Genomic DNA, 5,184 nt, shown 5'->3' on the forward strand with positions numbered 1-5,184 from the left:
ACGAGCCGCGCGCGCCCGCCCACGGGGACGCGCCGCGCCGGGAGCGCGCAGCCTCCCCTTCCCCCCGCCCCGCCGCCGCAGCGGGAGCCCGCAGCACACGGCGGGGACAAACGCGGGGCCGTGGGGCCGGAGGGTGCGGGCTGCCCGGGGTGCGGGCACTGCCGAGCGGAGAACACCTCCCGGTACTAGGGCAGAACCCCGGGGCAGGGCTGGGGGCGATGCCACCCCTGGGTTCTGTGGGGCCCAGCAGGGCTGGCCCCCCCGCCGTCCACAGCCTCTGCTCGGCCCCAGGGAGGCTGTGCCCGGCCCTGGACTCCCAAGTAGGAGACAAGGAGCCGCCGGAGGGGTCCCGCAGAGGCCGCAAAGATGATTCGGGGTCCGGAGCATCTCTTAGGAGGAGAGTCTGCGGGAGCTGGGCCTGTTTAGTCTGGAGAACAGAATACTGAGATGGATCTCATTAATGCATATAAATATCTCAAGGGTGGGTGGATGTGCCAGACGCTTTTCAGTGGTGCCCAGCAGAGCAATAAGCTAAAGCACCAGAAATTTCACTTCAGCAGGAGGAAGAACTTGTTTATGTTGGAGGTGACAGGGGCACTGGAAGAGGCTGCCCAGGGAGGTCGTGGAGCCTCCCTCTCCAGAGACACCTGGGTGCCTTCCCATGTCACTGGCTCTAGGTGTCCCTGCCTAAGGAGGAGGTGATCTCCAGAGGTTACTTCCAACCCCAACAATTCTGTCGTTCTGGGATGCTGCCCCACAGAGGGGTAAGGTTGGGGCCTTGAGCACAACCCATTACCCCTCACCAAGTGCCTGCCCTGGACAAAGATGCTCCGTGAGCCTCAGGATCACTCTACAGCAAAGCCTGGGGCTCTCATTTCCAATATCCACCTCCCCACCCACACTGTGTCCTAGGAGAGGGTGGGAAAAGGCCCATGGGGAGTCCAGATTTTGGGGAGATGCCCTAACTATGAGGCAGAGACTGCAAGATACACACCTTGCACTCCAGAGGCTGAAGTCTTTAGAGTCACTTGGGCTTCTCCATTGCCTGCATTACCAGCATGGCCACTGGCACAGCCAGGAAGGGATGTGTGGGGAGAAGCCTTCCAGCCTTAGGGGCAATTCCAGCTCCTCAGCCCTTGCCTGTTGGGCAGAGTAGCTGCACACCAGTGGTCTGCTGGTTGCTGCAGAGTCCCTGATAATCTGAAATGGAAAGCAAGCCCTTGGGTTGTGACATGGTTCCTTAAGCTCAGCAGTGGAAGCCAAAAATGTACAAGAGCGAAAGGCGAATGTACGAGGGAGATGGAGGAGTATTTACAGCCAAACCAGGGGCTCCCATTGGGAGTTCCCAAAAGTGAGCATCCATTCCTCACCTTTTGTGGGGCTCCTTTTGAGAGGCAGGTTGGTGGTAGAAGATGGACATTCCTCTATAAGAATAATTACCAATATATGTCCAGATGGGGCATGTCCAGGCTTGACTAGCTTCTGCTGCTTGACTGAAAGGCAGCAACTGCGGTGTATTCACCGCAGAGACACTTCTGGCTGGTGGATGCTGCAGCTGGTGCTAGAGACACGCCCAGACACGCAAAGCACCGGTCTACCTCTGTGCAGATGCTTTAAGGTGAGGTGAGAGAAAGGAGTGGATTCTGCTTGAGAGTTTCAATCCAGAGTTTATTCAGATGGCAGAATTCTGAATCTCATAACAGCTTCTAACAGAATTCCGAACCGCATGGTTGTTGGCTCTTTTAAGCCCAAGGAGAGGGGGAGGGTAGGGATCTCACCAACCAGGCGCAGGGTGGGCAGGTCTCAGGTGCAAGGGACACCTGGGTGGGCCAGTGGCCCCCCCAGGGATGCAGGGCATCTTTTGAACTCTGCCAATCACTCGATGCCCCTCTGGAATGCCAGGACTGACAGACAGTACCCAGCAGGGGTCAGGGCGAGGAGAGGGGGAAGTGATTGACACCTGGGAAAGGACAGGATACCTGAGACAAACTATGACTTCACACTGCTACATCTCCCCCTTGTTTTGTTTAAAATGAAGAGGACTGGATTTGGGGTGCAGAATGCTTGCCAAACCACGGTTGGTAAATTGGTTCCTCCTCTCAAGAGGGTCAGTGTTTTCCACTGAGGCTTCTATGTCTTCCATTGGAGCACTAAGGGCTTCCAAACGGTGGACTTCAGGAGGGGAAGATGAGCTTGAAATTAACTTGTAACCTATGCACTTGATCAGCCCAAGAACAATGCTAACAACTACAATAACAATAACTAAAATAAACAGTACTAAAAACACAGTTTTCAGAATAGATCCCAACCAGCCCAAGAGTCCCCAGCCTTTGAACAGTCCACTCAGCCAGTCGTCCATTTCTCTTTCAATGTCGTTCACCATGGTTTTCATTTTGTCAATTGTGGCATGGACGTTCTCCTCTTTTGATGACAAGTTGAGGCAGCAGAGACCTTCAAATTCTTCATAGCGATGGTTGTGCAGAAGGGGCAGATAGTCTATGTGTTTGCTTTGGGCTGAGGGACTATCCAGGAGATCGCTGCTGGAATGATCACAAGTAGGACGAGGAGCAGACTCGGTCTGGTGTCTCGAGACTGCACACAAACAGTGGGATCTAAACTGGTACAAGAAACTTAAGACAAGCATATATTACAAACTATTCCAGATGGGAGACTTAAATGGAATTTCTTCCAGGGAATGCACACAGCATTTCCTTCTCCAGGCAGCATTAGCAACCTGGGGTGCTTCTGTAAACTTCCCTGAGACCTTGGGGACGTAGGGCCTTACCCATTTGGAAGGAACCACCTTAAACCCGAGGGGGTGGACACACAGGCGTATCCACATCCCCATGTAACTAATTTGTAAGGTCCCACTGTCTTCCAAGTCTCAGGGTCTTTTACTAAGACTGGAAGCTTTTCTTTCACTGACATCTGACTGCTCCCCCCAAAGTGGCGTAGGATGGGCGGATTCAGGCTGTCAAAATAACAGTTCAGAAAATTGATTGTGAACAGTGCCTTGGATAACCGGATGTGGGGAGGTTCCACTTTCAGGACCTGATGTTGTTGGTCCAGGGCTCTTTTGATATCACGGTGAGTCCTTTCTACTACAGCTTGACCTGTAGAGGAGTAGGGGATGACAGTCTTGTGCTCTACTCCCCATTGCTGCAGGAAGCTCTTGAATTCCTTGGATTTGTAAGTGGGCCCATTGTCAGTTTTCAACTCCTTGGGGATGCCCATGAAATAAAAAGCTTGTAGGAGGGACTTTATGGCATCAGAAGATGTTTCTCCTGTGTGGGCAGAGGCATAGACAGCTTCAGAAAAGGTATCTACACTAACATGAACATATTTTTGCCATCCGAATGACTGTATGTGTGTTACATCTGTTTGCCACAGTTCACAGCTGTTCAGCCCCCTTGGATTTGCTCCTGCACTCTTTGTAGGGAATGCATGTTGTTGGCAATTGGGGCATGTGGCCACAATCGCTTTGGCCTGTTCTCGAGTGATGTGAAACTGACGAACCAGGCCAGGTGCATTTTGGTGGGAAAGCTGGTGGCTGATTTTTGCCTGTTCAAAAACATCTGGGAGAGGGGCCATCACTGCAGGTGCAGCAAGAGCATCTGCCCTTCTGTTGCCTTCCACAATAAACCCTGGCAAGTCAGTGTGTGACCTGACATGCATCACATAAAATGGTTGCTCTCGGTGGGTGACTAACTTTACAAGTTTTGAGAGCAATTCGAAAAGTGCGACGTCAGACACTTCTTGCAGTATTGTTTGATCTGCTCTGGATACCACTCCTGCCACGTATGCAGAGTCTGTAATCAGATTGAATGGTTCTGAGAATCCTTCAAAGGCCCTAACAATCGCAGCCAACTCAGCAACCTGAGGTGAACCTTCCACCTCAGCAATGTCTGTCTCCCACTGCTGGCTTTGAGGATCCTTCCAAGTCATAACAGACTTGTGGGATCTCCTGGACACATCTGTAAAGACGGTCAGAGCCCTTTTTAAAGGTCTCCTACTTTGAACACTTCTCAATTTCAAAGTAAATTGAACCTTTTGTTCGAAAATTTTGTGGGCAAGCTGATGGACGGAAATTTGTCCTGAGTAGGAATCTAGAGCAAACTGCAACGCTTCATTTTCCCAAAGCAATTGTTCCAATATTTTCTTTGTATTTTGGCTAGATTTTAAGTAAATTGGAATGTAAATGCACTCAAAGTCACATCCTGCTAGCTCCCTGATCTGGGTCCCAGCTCTTGGGGCATTGTCATTCTCTTGGACCTTTGGTGCCTAAGGAAAACCCACTCTATATTCAAAAGAGGGTCCCTCTGTTCCTGGTCCTTTTTAGGTGATTCCTTTGCCTTGGATGTTTGTTTTTTCTCCCACTGGAAAATGGTTCCATGGAGGTGTGGCAACTTACCTGAGATGATAAATTTGAATGCCAGGTCAGGCCGACATCGGTTGGCCTTGTGGACATCCTGTCTTGTGGACATTGCTGTCCAAACTTTTTCTAGAGCTTTCTGTGCCTCTGGGGTAATAGCCCTAGGAGAACTCGGGTCCTCATTCCTCCATCACATCTAGCCACAGAAGCCAAGAATGGTTTGGGCTGGAAGGGACCTTAAAGGTTCTCTAGTCCAAACCTCCCTGCAATGAGCAGGGACATCTTCAGCTAGATCAGCCTGCTCAGGGCCCTGTCCAACCTGACTTTGGATCTTTCCAGGGATGGAGCATCCCTGTTTTAGGAAGATGAGCTGCAGTGCCAGCACAGCTGGATCCTAGGTCTCCAGCTCATTCTGGGTGCAGGAATCTCCCTGCGGTGTTGTGTCAAACACATCCTTGTTTGTCAGCCCCAGGAGATCCCGAGGGTGCCCCATGTGTTGGAGGCTCCAAACCACCCCGCTCTGGCTTCCACTGATACCATTGCCTTGGGTTTGCATCCCCTTATCTACCACAAGCAATAGTGGATTAAGGCCCCACAAGCAATAGTGGATTCACAACACAGATGAAATTTCACAAAATTAAAATAAATTAAATTTTGAAGCTCCATTTCAAGAAAGGAAATTAACTGAAAATTCATGGAATGAAATTTTAAAATTTCATGAAACTGAAATTTCATTAAATGAAATTAACATAATGAAATTAAATTTAATTAAATGAAATAAAATGAAACTATGAAGTGAAGCTTGATGAAAT

This window comes from Serinus canaria, chromosome 1A (genome assembly GCF_022539315.1).
Source record: "Serinus canaria isolate serCan28SL12 chromosome 1A, serCan2020, whole genome shotgun sequence".
Taxonomy (NCBI): Eukaryota; Metazoa; Chordata; class Aves; order Passeriformes; family Fringillidae; genus Serinus; species Serinus canaria.